This window comes from Acinonyx jubatus, chromosome B1 (assembly GCF_027475565.1).
Source record: "Acinonyx jubatus isolate Ajub_Pintada_27869175 chromosome B1, VMU_Ajub_asm_v1.0, whole genome shotgun sequence".
Lineage (NCBI taxonomy): Eukaryota > Metazoa > Chordata > Mammalia > Carnivora > Felidae > Acinonyx > Acinonyx jubatus.
In genome coordinates, this window is record NC_069382.1 from 133,490,989 (window position 1) to 133,507,902 (window position 16,914).

General features: G+C 37.3%; 1 long non-coding RNA gene across 2 annotated transcripts in view; it reads left to right on the forward strand.

Annotated features, from left to right (window-relative positions):
- LOC113598292 (uncharacterized) overlaps window positions 1–16,914 on the forward strand; it is a 235,814-nt gene that overhangs the window by 198,737 nt on the left and 20,163 nt on the right. For both annotated transcript variants that reach the window (XR_008296251.1, XR_003418969.2), the window contains one exon: window positions 1,568–1,677. This is a non-coding gene — a long non-coding RNA (uncharacterized LOC113598292). The remainder of the gene's footprint in view (window positions 1–1,567; window positions 1,678–16,914) is intronic.

The following is a 16,914-nucleotide window of genomic DNA, read 5'->3' on the forward strand; positions in this document are numbered from 1 at the left end:
TTTTCAGGCATTAACATAGTTTTCCTTGGGATTTAAATCATTCTATTTTCAAGAAAAGAAACAAGCTATCTAAATTCTTTTATATACTAGCAAACATGGCATTCTTGCCCATGGGAATCTAACGATGGCTGGGTTTAACAGTGTGAGAAAAATTTTCTGTTTTAGACATTCTGTTAGAAAGGGGAACAAGTCAGTTTTGGCTTTGTTTCGTTTTTCACATAGAATGAAGGTTTAGAGTTTTGTTTATTTATTCAGGTTTTATTTTAATTCTCTTTGCTACTAGCTAGATCTTGGGCAGCAGGATAGTGTGGGAGTTGAACTACCATATTTTAAAAACACATAGTAAAAACAATGGAGCCTATTTAAAGAATTTCAGACTAAAACATATCTGTCCTCCAATCCAACAGCTATAACTTTACTTTCTCTACAACAGGTCCAAGGCTTCTTTTTTTACTAAAGATTTATTGATTTCAGTAGACAGTGGGCTCTTTTCCTGAATTACCTCTTGAAATGGGAAGGGGAACACATCTTTAAATTATATATTTAAAAATTTTCCCTAATCCATCCATTTAAATGAATCAAAACAATTTTTATCCTTGATGCATAAAAACAGTGTTGCTGATGCTACATCATTAGGATATGTTCTTGGGCCTGTTTTCCTGGATGTGTCATGGGTTTATGCTTACCTCTCCATGTAGTTTCCTGGAGTTCCTAGAGGCCAATACCATATCTTGGGGACACCTCCAATGTCTGACAGAATATACTGAGGGCATCTCAGAATTCGGTTTCTCAAATGGGCAACAAGGTCTCATTTTTCCAAAGTATTTTATTTGTGTGTGTGTGTGTGTGTGTGTGTGTGTGTGTGTGTATGTATATGTGTGTGTGTACCTGAAAAAAAGATTTTGTAAGGTACATACCAAGGTGCTAATGCTTACCACTGGGCAGGTGGGAGAGCCAATGTTTATTTTCATTTTTTTGATTGTCTTTTTTTAACACTTCCATATGGATGCATAAAAAAGGTGAATTATTTTTAAGAGATTTAAGTAGTAACATTAAAGTGATAACCTCCCCATGATAAGACACAAACATAGAATAAAATGCTGAGAGCATTTACTGAATTATTGACTTTCTCACCAGTTACGTTAACTTTACTTAGTATTTATTTAAGGCAGAGGCATTTAATGCAGGGGTGAACAAATGGTACTTTTGTAGGCTTGCTCTAAGATTGCCAAAGATGAAGAGGTAGAGAAGTGACGGGGCACTCATTATGGAGCTCATAGGGAGGATGCTTCCTCCCAGCATAAATTACTCATTTAAAAAAGTACAGAAGATTCATGACATTGCTCCTGACAGCATTGAAATTCGTTTTAATGGGGGTATGACCTAAAACAAACCTTTGATACCTGATCATGATGATGGGCTGTTTATTTCTTTCTCCTCTTTCATTTCCAGCAGGGGAGATGATTAATGTACCTACCTTTCCCACAATGGCCTCTGTGGACAAGGTGCGTCCTTGAAGGACATTCAACACTTTTAAGTGCTGATCCGTCTCATTTCTTCTTTCCAGCCTGTCTTGGGGAGGACACCAGCAGGAACCCATGAGGCTAGCCCTTCAACTTGTTCAGGAGGAAAACTGTCGAATTGAGAGCTCAGAGAGAATCATTGTTTAAATCTCAGGTAAGGGATTTTCCGGGCTATTTATACATTGGTGGAGAACAGCTGCAGCCATGTCTGAGCAAAATGGTGCCATATAAAGGAGGGCAGCCATCTGCCATGGGGAGGCCTTTCACAAAGACAACAAGCCAAACCAAACAGCAATTGAATTTTCTGTTTTGTTATTATTAATTTCTGTTGATAATATCCACCTAACACAAAGTTTACTTACAGTATATTCACATTGTTGCACAACCAACCTCCAGAACTTTTTCCCCTTGCAAAACTAGAACTCTATATCTAGTAAACAGCTCCCCATTTCCCCTCTCCCTAGCATCTGGCAACCACTTTTCTACTTTCTGTTTCTATGAATTTAACTAGATAAGTGGAATTATACAACATTTTACAATACAGTCTTTTTGTGACTAGTTTATTTCACTTAGCATAATGTCCTCAAGGTGCATCCATGTTGTGGCATATGTCAGAATTCCCTTCCTTTTAAAAGCTGAATAATATTCCATTGTATGTATATGCCACATTTTGTTTAACCATTCATCTATCGATGGACATTTGGGTTGCTTTTACCTTTTGGCGATTGTGAATAATGTTGCTATGAACATGGCTGTGCAAATATCTCTTCAAGACCCTTCTTTCAATTTTTGGGGGGTATATACAAAAAGTGGGATTGCCAGATCACATGGTAATTTTACTTTCAATTTTTTGAGGAAATGGCATATTATTTTCCATAGAACTTGCACAATTTTAGATTCCCACCAACTTCTTTTGTTATTTTTGTAATTTTTTTGCTTCTACTTTAGTATGCATTTGTACTAACTCAGACTAGTATTAGACTATTGGTAGATTTTAACTAACTTGAGAGCAGAAATGATTTCTTAGATTTTAGGATATATTACAAAATTGTATATCCTTGTAGTATAGTGCTCAGGACATGGTAAGTGCTGAATACTTAACTGATACTCCAAGTCTGAGGGCCAGTAGTTCCATGTATAATAAATTGCTAATAGCCCATCAGTGGGAGGTAAATGTCAGAAATTTGGGAGTAGAGATTTTGGCACAGGAACATTAGGATATAGAGACCATTTTGCAATCCTTTAGGCCAGTTACCCATTTTGAGGAGGCCTCCTTTGGCAGAGTGTGAATCAGTGGCAACAACAGAGAAAGAATGGAAAAACTGAATGATCTGGCAGATGTTAGGTATCTTGCCATAAGAAGTGAGATTGACAGTGGGTGTATAAAAAAGCACCTCATATTATGGGAATAAAGAGGAAATAATGGTAGTTTTCAAACTTAAATTAATTTGGGAATTTTTGAGTTGCCTTTTGGAATCAAGATTCCTGGAGTCCATTCTCAGAAATTCCCAATCAGATCCTGTCCAAGTCTCAAAAATCTGCATTTTAGGGGCGCCTGGGTGGCTTAGTCAGTGAAGTGTCTGACTCTTGATTTCAGCCCACGTCATGATCTCATGTCCAAGAGATGGATCCCCGTGTTGGGCTTTGCAGTGACAGCATGGAGCCTGCTTGGGAGTGTCTCTTTCTCTCCTTCTCTCTTTGCCCCTTCCCTGCTTGCACTCTCTCTCTCTCTCTCTCTCTCAAAATAAATAAATGAACATTTTTAAAATCTGCATTTTAATAAACATCAGAGAAAAATAATTGGAGATAGATGATTGCCAATAAACTTAGATGCTGTCAGATGATAAAACCAACTCTTGTTTACCAGTGTTGAGTAATGGAGAAAAGTATGGTGTCCTAAATCAATGACTTTCAGTGCTGGACTGCACTGTTGTAACCAGTGTTGACCTGGCTACTTCATCACTTGGAGGACTTGGTACTTTAAGCGAGTTGTGGGCCTTAGCTGAGTCACTCTTTACAGTGACAGGTGTGCTAATTCACTTTCTACCTCCAGAGTTTGGCCGTTTTGGAGAAGGGCCACTCTTCCCAGTTCTACAGATGATGATTAAGTCCAAGATACAGCTTAGTGCTTTGGATGCAAAAACCAGGTGTGTGCCCTGTTGATTGACCTAAACATCTTCTGAGCTTCCCTGAAGGTAAACTTGACTCAAACCCAATATCACAGCCTGTACAATCTGGCCCCTTTGATTTGATTAGTGCAAATTTTACAGTGTAGTTCCTGCAGGTGCTTCTGTAACTGGGCTGCTTCCATGTGAGTCCTCTTGTTTGAGCTCTATCTAAGCAAGTTAAAAAAAATTTAGCCCTTCTAAGATTTTTTTTATTTAAAAATTTTTAAATTTATTTTTATTTTTTAATTTTATTGAAATCCAAGTTAGTTAGCATATAGTGTAATAATGATTTTAGGAGTAGAATTTAGTGATTCATCACTTACATATAACACCCGGTCCTCATCCCAACAAGTGCCCTCCTTAATGCCCATCACCCATTTTTTCCTAATTTATTATTTCTAATTTTTTTAAAAATTTAATTTATTTTTTTAAATTTACATCCAAGTTAGCATATAGTGCAACACTGATTTCAGGAGTAGATTCCTTAATGCCCCTTACCCATTTAGCCCATCCCCCCTCCCACAACCCCTCCAGTAACCCTCTATTTGTTCTCCATATTTAAGAGTCTCTTCTGTTTTGTCCCCCTCCCTGTTTTTATATTATTTTTGCTTCCCTTCCCTTAAGTTTATCTGTTCTGTGTCTTAAAGTCCTCATATGAGTGAAGTCATATGATATTTGTCTTTCTCTGACTGACTAATTTCGCTTAGCATAATACCCTTTAGTTCCATCCACATAGCTGCAAATGGCAAGATTTCATTCTTTGTGATTGCTGAGTAATACTCCATTGTATATGGGTACCACATCTTCTTTATCCATTCATCCCTCAAATACCCATCACCCATTTTAACCCATCCCACCAACTCATGAACTTTTTGAGGTTAACAACTTTACCAATCTGTGGTGTTACTGAGAGATAACTGTATTGCTGCATGGCAGTCCACCATTTTTAATTTCTCCACATCATCTTCTGTTGCATTTCAAAAGAATCCATGATCCCAACATGTGTCCTCTTTGGGCATGCAGCTTCTTGGGAATTGTAATAGAGCTTGCCATTCTGTCTGTAACTGTTGCCATATACAGATCGTCTCCCTCATCAGAATTTTAATAAACTTAATTTTTTCTATTTGATCTCCAACAAATCACTGGGACAGGGGAGGAATCCTGTGTTAATAGTTGTTTAAGATATTTTCTCAGGACCCAGGATCCTGATTCCAAACTATGGAATAACCACCAAAGCCATATAAAGAGCCTGAGGATGATATGGAGAGGTTATGTCCCCATGAAACTCTGTCAGTTTGCCTCAAACTCTCTCTCTTTTGCCTTAAACCAGGAATAATTTCTAGTGGTACAGGCTTTGGTCCACAGAATCATGTGACTCCTTTAGCGTGGAATAGGCAGCCCTGAAACTGGGATCAAGATGGTTGGGCAACCTCTTTGATTTGTTTCTCTTTAGGCCTATGTCCAAATTTTGGTCACCTGTGTTATTAACATTCAGATAGCATATCACACTAAGAAATAAAGAGGAAAAAGAGTGTTTGCCCCAATAGTGATTTGTTCATGTTATTTTTGCTGATACTTCAGGCACTGTAAGTATACTGATTAATATCTTTGGACTTGACCCACTTATATCATCACTTGAATTCTTTTTTTTTTAAGTTGAACTGTAGTTGACATACAACATTACATCAGTTTCAGGTACACAACACAGTGATTTGACATGTCTGTACGTTATGCTGTGCTCACAATTGTAGCTATGATCTGTCACCACACAATGCTATCACAATACCAGTGATTATATTCTGCCATGCCTCTGATTCCCATGACTTAGTCATTCCATAACTGGAATCCTGTATCTTCCAGTCTCCTTCACTCATTTTGCCCGTCCTTCACCCACTTCTTTCTGGGAACCATCAGTTTATTCTCTGTATTTATGAGTCTGTTTTTGCTTCATCATTTGAATTCTTGAGGTAAGGGGTGGGTTGGTGGTGGAAGAGTAGACTGGAAATTAATTGGAATTAATTCCATCAAATTGCCATAACAGCCAATTCATAATTTCAAAGCAAAACAGAAGCACTATTTTTCTAAAAGTTAACTTTCATCTTTCTCTGCATTCCAACATGTGGAGCTCTGAATTTGCAGAAAATAGGAATTTATAACCAAGATTTGAACTCAATTTCTGTTAAGCTGAGGTAGAGCCAGCACTGGTCATTTTGGGTCATTCATTCAGGGCAATACATTTTATTAAACAACTGTTGTGTTTAGCAAAATGCTAATTTTATTGAGTAACTATATTTCCTCGCTGTGTTAAGCACAGAATATATAATTGTGGACAAGATTGACAGAGTACCTGTTATGCAAGCCTTTAAATAAACAAATAAGGAATCTACTCCTGAAATCATTGTTGGACTATATGCTAACTAATTTGGTTGCAAATTTTAAAAAATAAAAAATTAAATAAAAAAAACAAAGATAATAAAAAAATAAACAAATAAGTATAAATTGTAAATAAATATTGAGAAGAAAACAACAAAAAAGGAACTGAGATAGGGAATAAAAGGGTGTGTATGCAAGTTAAAGCAATCTTGAGATAGAAGAATAAACCTGGAAGTATTATAATCCCAGATTTCAACAAGATATACTACAAAGCTATAGTGACCAAAATAGTATGGTATGGGCACAAAAATAGACACAGATCAATGGAACAGGATAGAGAACCCAGAAATAAACTCATGCTATGTGGCCAATTAATTTACATAAAGGAGGCAAGGATATACAGTAAGATAAGGACAGTTTCTTCAATAAGTAGTGTTGGGAAAACTGGAGAACTATATGCAAAAGAATGAAACTGGATTACTTTTGTACACCATGTACAAAAGTAATAAAAGAATGGATTAAAACCTAAATGTGAGACTGAAACCATAAAATTCCCAAAAGAAAACATAGGAGTAATCTCTTGGACATCAGTTTTAGGAACATATTTATTGATGCATCTCCTCAGGCAAGGGAAACTAAAGCAAATAAACTATTGGGACTACATCAAAATAAAAAGCTTTTGCACAGCAAAAGAAACTATCAACAAAACAAAAAGGCAACCGAGTGAATGGAAGAAGATATTTGCAAATATATATCTGATAAGGGGTTAATATCCAAAATATATAAAGAACTCATACAACTCAACACCAACAAACAAACCAACAAACAAACAAGCCAATATGATTAAAGAAAGGACAGAACACCTTAATAGGTATTTTTTTTCCAAAGAAGGCATGCAAATAGCCAACAGGTACATGAAAATATACTCAACATCACTATCACCAGGGAAATGCAAGTCAAAACCACAATGAGATATCGCCTCACACCAGTCAGAATGGCTGGTATCAAAAAGACAAGAAATAAGAAGTGTTGGTGAGGATGTGGAGAAAAGGGAACCGCAGTGCACTGTTGGTGGGAAAGTAAATTGGTGCAGCCACTGTGGAGAACGGTATGGAGGTTCCTGAAAAAATTAAAAATAAAAACACCATACAACCCAGTAATTCTTTTACTATTGAGCAGAGAAAGTAAAAACATGAATTTGAAAAGATATATGTACTTTTATGTTTATTGCAGAATTATTTTCAATAGCCAAGGTATGGAAACAACCCAAGTGTCCATCAATAGATAAATGGATAAAGAAAATGTAATATTACTCAGTTACAAAAAAGAACAAGATTGTGTCATGTGCAACAACATGGATGGACCTAGAGGGTATTTTGCTAAGAGAAAGACAAATACCATATGATTTCCCCTGTACATAGAATCTAAAATACCTAACAAATGAACAAACAAATAAACAAAACACAGACTCTTAAACACAGAGAACAAACTGATATATGCCAGAGGGGAGATATGTGGAGGGGAGGAAAAGGGTCAAGTAGATAAAGGAGATTAAAAATAAAGGGTGTGAGGGTGTGTATACTTTGTAGACAGCATCCTGGAAGGCCTATTTAAGGAGATGATACTGAAGCTAAGACCCAAAGGGTAGGAAGAACCAAGCTGTGTAAAGAGATGTGGGGTGGCCTTAAAGGCAGAGGCCTTGAAGGCGAGGAATTGGAGGTCAAGAAGTTGACTATAGCAGTGTGAGCTGGGAAGGAGTGGCAGGAGATCAGGGCGGCAGAATAAAGTTCTCAACACCAGGACCTCTGGAAGTGATGAGGGGGAGTTCTGATCTGTGTAGAGTGGGAACAGGAGAGGAACATGACTGGAAGAAAAGGCCTGTCAGAAGCTCATTAGCTCCTTGCACCTAACAGTTCAGGGTTAAATAAATATTTGTTGAATATATGGATGTCTCACATGCTCAATTAGCCTGAGAGGCAGCCGCTCTGTCCCCCTAGTACCTAGCAGAGTGCTATGCACAAGGTACATGTGCAGGATTAATTTAGAGGATTGGCAGAAGGACCACAGAGCAAAGAAAATTTTATCTGCTGTTTTCTCTTACTTTACTGTATAATCTTACCTGAATAGAGTTAGGAGCATTTTTCTATGAATTATTCATTTTGGCACATACCCTGTAAAACATCTAATGTCTCTAACCTTTTGGGACCATGGGGCTTCCCCAACCAGTATTTAGAGTAAAATCTCTGTGGTAGCACTTTACCAGTTTACCCCCTCAGCTCTTTTTCAGTTCCTGGCTCATGTGAATAAGGAGGCCAGAATGCTCTTCTGGGAATGCACAGCACGGATATATATTTTTTACTATCGCAGCAGAATTGTTTTGAATACACTTCGGCCATGAGGTTAAAGCTCTCCGCAAGGAATACTTCAGCAATAATTCTGCCGCCCTCTAGCCGGGCGCTGAAATCCCTCTGGAATGCTGGCATTACCCTTCAAGAATGGCTCTGAAATGACTTTACGCACTTGCTCAGCCTTTCTGTTCCTTTTGAAATTCATCCAGAGTGCTCACGGTAACCTTCAGTCAGATGCCAGAATAACTGCTATGTTCTAGAAGAGTTTCTGTAACACTTTATTACACAATGAGACACAAACTTACTTTTTGGAGAAGACCTCTGATAGGAGCAGCTAGTCCAAACTGTCCTGGTGCATATCCTGTGGTGAAGTTATTTCAGCTTCACTGAAAACGGCTGAGAAATTATGTAAAGGGATTGTTAAAGGACTAGTGTAATGTGCAGGCGAAAGGGTTGGGTTTCCTTATAAGATTCTCCTGCCACCACCACCACCACCACTACTGCTACTGCTACTATTCCCAACCCCACCCCAGCCCCAGTTATTATATATGGAGAGACTGGGCCCTGAGTCTTGATCTGACACTTACATCAAATGAAAGCCAGTGAGCTTGGTCAGAAACAAAACGTATTCTTGGGAGCTTGCCCCAAACTTGAACAACACATATAAATCAAATTATTTTCAAAAATCAAATGCATGGACTATGTATATTTTTCATTAATCTATTACTTCATTTATTCTTCATGCATTTATTAAGTACCTACTACGTGCCAGTGCTGTACTGGGTACTAGAGATACATGGGTGGACAAGATAGGCATGGAATTTATAATGTAGCAGGAGCTGTGTTATTTGTAAAGTCACCTGGAGATAGAATCAGGATCAATGGTTTTCACGTGACCAAACATATAAAATCTATGCTCCATAGTTGTCATAGTTTTCTGGTTATGCTGTGACAAATTACTACAAACCGGGTGGCTTAAAAGAACACATTTTTTCTCTTGTGGTTCTGGAGGCCAGAAGTCCAAAATAAAAGTGTCAGCAGAGCCACACTCCCTCCACAGGCCTAGAGGAGAGTCCTTTTTTCCCTCCACAGGCCTAGAGGAGAGCTTCTGGTGGCTGCTGGCACTCCTTGGTTCATGGTAGCATGATTCCAATCTCTGCCTCTGTCTTCACATGACCTTCTTCCCTCTGTGTCTTTACATGGTCTTCCTATAAAAACACTAGTCACCAAATTTAGGTCACATTCTAATCCAGTATTACCTCTTCTTAATGATTGCATCTGCAAATGCTTTATTTCCAAATAAGGTCACATTCTGAAGTTCTGAGAAGATGTGAATTTTTGAGGAACACTATTAAACCCCGAACAACAAAGTGTTCATTTTATTAAAACAATTAATTGAAAGGTTTTCCCCCATGCGTTTGTTTATATGTACATTCACATAAATATATGAATGTGATATGTTTGTATGTAAAATGTACATCAATATATACATATGTATATATGTATGTGTATATATGTACATATATACACACATATATAAATATGTAAATGTGATTTCTTTATATTATTCTTTTTAGTGTATGTTTTTCTTCTTTTTCCTTTTTGGTTCCTTCTTCCTTCTGTTCCCCTGAATTATTTTATACACCCTTGTCTTGAAGTAACCTGCTGTAATAAGCCAGCATATTTCCTTGCATTTTATTTCATTTCCATGTGATAATATACAAATGTACTGACATATATCAACATGTGAATATATATGTTTAGTGTTTTGGAACATTTTTAAAGTGAGATCATATTATTTGCACATTTCTATTTCTGACAATTGTCTCTCACTGATAAAGTATTATATCCAAGTGTATTTCTAATTCATTCTTTTGATATGTCATAGAAAAAATGCATGGCAACATAGTCCACCACTTCTCTGTTGATGGACATTCCCTGTTTGTCCAATTTATGTTTGTTGTTGCTTTTCTTGCCACTAACAAAAATGCCATAATGTAATAAATATCCTTCTGTATTGATGCTTATCTTTCTGAAAGAATCCCACTATTCTGAGTAGGATTTCTGTGTGTGTCTGTGTGTGTGTGTAATTTTAATGGCTTTTAGAAAGGTTGCTTTCCAAAAAACTTCAATGATTTACGTTTTTATCAGCCATCTTTGTGGGTACCTTGACCTTTTCCTTCATCTTAACAGTGAAATCTTTTTTTCCTACCAGTATAGGGAGTCAACAGTGCTCTGTCACTCTTACTTTAACTTGCATTGTTCTGACCAGCTTTAAGATTGTTTTCTGAGTTACGTGGACATTTGAACTGGCTCTTCTGTGAATTGCCTCTGTATGTTCTTTGCCTGTTTTTCTATTGGGTTCCTTATTTCCTTCCTGGTGACTTGTACAAACTTTTTGTATCTCATAAACATCACACCTCTGTTTGTGTTTCACTTGGCTCCAACCAGTGTTCACGGTTTTGTTCACTGACTGTGTTCATGGTTTCTTTGATACACAAAAATTTTGAATTTTTATATAGTCAAATATATGTCTATTTTCTTTTATAGCCTCTGGATTTCTAGTTTTCATTAAGGTCTCTCCTACCTCTCTCTAAATTGTTATGTAATGTCTTAGATTCCCTCACTAAAAATATTTTTTTTGGAACTTCAGGCAAACACACATGTATCCACCACCTAGAACAACAAATGTCAGCACTCTTTCTCTTTTGTTTCATATATTTTCCTTTCCTTTTAAATCCCTACCTAATCCAATTCCCTGCCTTGAGTCCTATATCAGTTAGCGCCCTTTTAATTGGTTAGATTTTGCTGAATACTAACTCCTCCAAGAACCTAGTTGGTTAAAACAAGTATTTATATAGCTCACAATTCTGCAAGCCAAGAATTGGTGCTGAGTTCAGCTGCATTGTTCTTTTGGTCTTGGCTGGGTTCATTCATGGGTTAAAGTCAGCTGCCAAGTTGACTGAGCACTAGTGAACTTAGGATGGCCTCAGCTGGGTTGGCTGAGCCCTACCCCACATGACTTTCATATTCGAGTAGGCTAGTACAAGCTTGGTTATATAGGTGTCTGGGCAGGGTTCCAAAAGAGAGGACCAAAGCATGCAGGGCCTCTGGAGTCCTAGGCTCAGAAGTGGAACACTGTCCCTCCTATTACATTTTATTCCTCATGGTAATTTCAATGTTTATTTGTAAATTATACCTCGATAAACCTGGGAAAAATAGTCATTTCTTACATTTACTTTATGTATTCTATCCTATCACCTCAAGTTGGGGTAACAAATTCTTATTCTTTTTCTTTTGATGCAGCCATTCTAATTTTAATAAGTCAACACATAGTATAATTCCAGTGAATCATTATCCAAAGGATAGCCAGCTCTTTGGTTTGAGGTTCTGTATATATGCAGTTCAGTAAATTCAACATAGAATATTGTAGAGGAGCTTAGTTTTATATTTTGAAGTACAAAGTGTATTCATAGTGCTGACCTTGCTAAAAGCTGTGCAAAAGTGGCCTTCTCTTGAAAAAAATGTGTTATAAAGTCTATCAAAATACAATAACCCAAAAGGAATTGTTAATGTGTCAATTAAAAGAATCATTGTTAAATTCTGAGGACTGAGAATTTTAAAGCATAATTTTGTATTATTATTATTATTAATCATTGCCAGGATGCAACATTTTTCCACATGTGGGGACAACGGAACATACAGATTTGATCAATATTTAGACCCCTTTCACCTTTTCAATGCAAATTTCTTCTTAATGGTAAAAGACAATACACTTAATTGAAATAATGTATATGGCTTCTTATTCTCTTATATTGAAAAAGTCACAGATGGTGGTTGAATTAATAAGGAGGCATGTCATATATTTGTGACAACAAGATGTGTTGGAGAATCCTCAATTCAAATATTTTGACCAGTTGTTAAACCACATATTAAAACAAAACTTATGGATTTGGAAATATGATCTGAAACAATAATAGAGAAATCACTGGTTCAAGACGCATGGGTTCAGGTACTAGCTTTCAGTTTTGATTGCTGAACATTTTGAGACGATTATGTGTATCATATCAGAAAAGCATATGTTTTATGGTCAGATGGGGCTGGTTTCAAAAGTTTAGATTTTCTACCTGCCTGTCCTTAGAAAAGTAAGTTTTAACATTTCCAGAATGATTATTTTCTTACCTGTAAATTCTGAAAAATTACCCTGACCTCATTAAAGCCAAAATGAAATAATATGGGTAAACCTCTGGCTCAAAGCCTAGTATATAGGAAATATTTAATGCTTCAGTGTTCTGTGCTTCAATTTTTCTTTTTCAAAGTGAAGACATGATACTCATGGTGGAGCTGCTACAGGCTAGTGCTTAAGAACATGGGGTTTGAGTCTGAAGAATCTGGGTTAAAACTCCAGCTATGCCACTCCAAAGCTATACAACTTTGTGCATGTTAGGTTAGATGAACTGAGGTTTTAGCTTTGGCTTTAGATTTTGGACAGCCAGTTAACTATATACCAATTTCAATGTCACTTCTGGTATCTTGGACTCTGTCCATGATCAAATAAGTTACGAGTCAGTGTTATTTACATAAGCAAGGTATGTCTTTCAGGTGCATTGCCAGTTTACATTTGGATTATTCAGGAAAATTTACTCTCTCCCCTCCCATATGTATGGGATATACTCCTCTTCCTCTCAGTGTTGGGCTTGGCCTTGTGATGTGCTTGGGCAATGGGACGTTAGTGGTTGTGATACAGGCAAAAGTTTGGAATGTGCTTGTGCAGTTGGCCTTCTATCTTCCACCTCTGCCACCACCATGAGGATAGCTCCTGAGCAGCTGCTGCTCCATCAGCCTGGAATCCAGAATGCCCACCTGCAGAGTAGACCTGAGCCCAAGCTACAGGGAGGAGCCGAGTCCAGCTGGTCCTGCAGCTTGCATCAGTCACCCAGCCTACATCAGCTGATTTTCAGGTGACTTACAGATATATGAGGAAGACTACACAATTGTGGTTTTAAGCCACTGAATCTTGGAGGTGGTTGCTTACATAGTGTATCTGTCTAATACAGCCTATGACTGTGCCATTTCATATAAGGTAAACATTCAAGATTTGACTTAAAGTGAAATATTTCTCAACAGCTTTATCTCATAAAGTTCTATTATTCAGTTGATGCATTGAAATAAGAGCACTAGAATAATTAACAATGATTATGAAAGCATTGATGTTTTGTACAGAAATATTTTTCTAGAACTTTCAAATTTAAATAGGGAAAATTTTGCAATATGAATATTAGTAGAGAGTTTCTTAGACAATTTTGTGGAAAATATATTCCTTGATCCAACAAACACTTATAACAGTTAAAATAACAATATTAGGCCAAATAATAGACATCAGACTGTATCATAAATCCAATCTTCACAGAATAATAGACATCAGACTGTATTATAAATCCAATCTTCATAGTATTTTGTATGTTAAACAAGTAACCACTGAGAACTGATTTAAGTTTGAACCACTGGATTCCAGAGAAGTTATCAGAATGACTGAGTGTCATACTTTTAGAATGACTTGAGCTTTGGTAAAGAACATTACTTTACCATGAGGTATTTATTTTCATCATTATCATCTTAATTGTTACATCTTCATATTATGAAGCATATATCAGCATAATTTGATTGAAACTAATGGGAACAGACTCTGGCTGCTTAAGTAAAAAAAATCTATCTATCTATCTCCCTCTCTCTCTCTCTCTCTAGACATTGAACAGCTGGAAGGCAAAACAGAAGATTTTAATCCAAGAATGGAAGGAGCTCTGGCAGTTCAAGAAGGAATTTCCCAATACTATTTCCAGGGTGCTTCTCTTATGTTGGCTGAGCTCAAACCATTTTCTAATTGTTATTTTTAAGATTCAAATTATAGGGAGTGAGCAGCTGAGTAACCTAGTGAAGAGAAGGTAGAGAACCACTGGAATTATTGGGTAATTATCATTCCTACCTAAGATATCAGGAAATTACTGCCAGAGAAGGTAGAATGGATACTGGTCAGCCAAAACCACTCACCATTACATGTATTATTGTTGTTATGAATATTACTATCATCATTTTTATTCTCAATTGCTACAAGTTGAAGGAGAAGATCTATGCCTGAGACCTATCTCTAATGTATGATGTGAGAACTCAGAGCTAAGATGGGATTTATGGCTGTGCATGAGTCAAATAGTGAGAAGTCCCTGGAGAGAAGAAGAGATGTTTCAAGTATGTACTAATTTGGGACACCTGTTCATGTGTGACAAGACATTGATATCTATGACTGTCTTTCCTAATAGAGAACTGTTGGTCAGTATATAAACCTGGGTTTTTCCAAGAGCATTTTATAGATTCCTCTGAGGTCTCTGCCAACAGGATGGGAATATTCTCCTTTCTTCCTTGTTGAGTGAGGGGTGTTTTACCAAACATTTTACCTTGCTTCTAGCCAATGTCTCCATACTACTACCTTATTTTCCCCCCAGTACTTGTGAAAATCACTTCAATTTTCTTGTCTTTATTATAGTTTGCTTAGGCAGTCAATTACTGTGTCCTGTGTGTTTTGGATATGGCTTTAGAAAAGACAGGACAAAAGAGATGCCCATGCCTTGAAGCTTAACAGGAAAGCCAGTTAAATAAATATTATGAGACTAATCAAAGTTTTGATAAAAGTGCCTTGAAGGAGACATGAAGGGTGTGATGGTGATGGAGGCCTGACTTAAATATGGGGGGCCAACGAAGCCTTCCATCAGGACTATAGTTTAGAATAAGACACTGAGGTTGAGTAGGACTTAAGGAGCTTAAGAAGGGTGGGACAAAGGTGGTAGGCATTGGGGGCAACAGCAAGTGTGAGGGCCAAGAGGTGGGAAGTTGCTCAGCCCCTGGAGAATTCTTAGTAAGACCAGTGCTCCTGGATTACAGTGAGTGGAGAAAATTGGTGAGAGAAAAGATTTCCCTTTCTTTCTCTAATGGTAAGGGCAACAACTTTCAGTATTTGAAGATGTTTCATCTTATCAGGTGTGCCAATCTTGATAACCTTTTAAAGAGGGAGTGGAGAGAGAAGATGGAAATATGAAAGAAGATGATACTGGCTAATTTTCACGCACGCTCCATAAAAGCATTGGAAAACCACAACTCTGCCTGTCTCATTTCAACTCAATCTTCCACCTCTTAAGCTGCAGTGACTAATGAGAGATGCAAATAACAGCTAATGTTTTGAGTGGTCTTGCCCTTTTGAAACCCGTTTGAAGACTGGTCATTTTTTCTCTGTTGGATGCTTAGAAAATTTTCAGAAAAACAAGTCAGGCAGAGTGGTGAAACCTATGTGTGCACACATTCCCTCTGGCCCGGTGTTTCCAGTTCAGTGGGCCAACTCTCACTTGTCATATTGAATCCTTTATTACAACAAAATATTATTTTAAAGCTGCACTAACAGTAATTAGAAGCAATTGAGTTTTATCAACTAACACAAACTGTGGGATTTTGAACTTGGATCTTAGCTGGTATTTTAATGAAGTGTGTGTTAACAACCCCAAATCTTCTGTCAGTCCAGCAGCTGAGTTGCATATACAGACCTTTGATGGAGGGACCATGTGTTAACGCTCAGAGGCGTCAGGCTCATGTGTTGGCTCTGCACATCCACACTTTACAAATCTGTCTCCCAGGCCTGTTTTATTTTTCTCCTTCTCCTAATGAATATTCTGATAGTCCCCACATTTGTTCTTATAAAATTTTGGAATTAAACATGATTGTTCCCATGTGCACATTTTAATCATAGATATTTAGATGTGAGTAATGATGACTTAAATGTTCTCTTTGCTTGACTCTTTCATTTCAGCCTGAGATGCTAAAAGGACACATGTTCTGGAGTGTTAGAACTTACATAGTGAGAAGTAGAAGGTTGAGATAGGAAAAGAATGAAAGAAAGAAGGAGAAGGATGCTCCCTAATTTGAAATGAGCACTTTTAGTGAAATAAATATCTGGAAGAAGCAGAGTGGCTTCCCTTTCTTTAAAGAGAACTTTCTAACCTTGGCCAAAGGCCTTTTCAGTAGAAAATTTTCAAAGAATAACCTGAGATTTACTAAAAGTCTCACATAACAAAAGCCAAGGTTGTATGAATCATCATGGCAGAGCTGAGCCTTTTAAAAGATATAAGGAATGCTCCTATCAGGACACAACCTAGAACAGGGAAAAATGGATCATAAACTTTGCAGACAGGTTATACCTAATGTGCATACAATACAAAATAAAGCCTAGTACTTTTAACTTTCTTTCAACCATTCCTATCCTGGCCAATGCCAGAAAATGTATGGAGATAGGAGATGCCATTTACCTAAAGAAGATAATGCAGTTGTCCGTTTTCTGATGGGTTTGATATAAGCAAGGGCTTCCTGGGTGCTCACAGGAACCTGCTCAGCACTTACGCTTACATGACCTGTAAGTCTGAGGGAGTTAATACCTGTGAGGCCCCCTTTGACCTGCAAGAGACG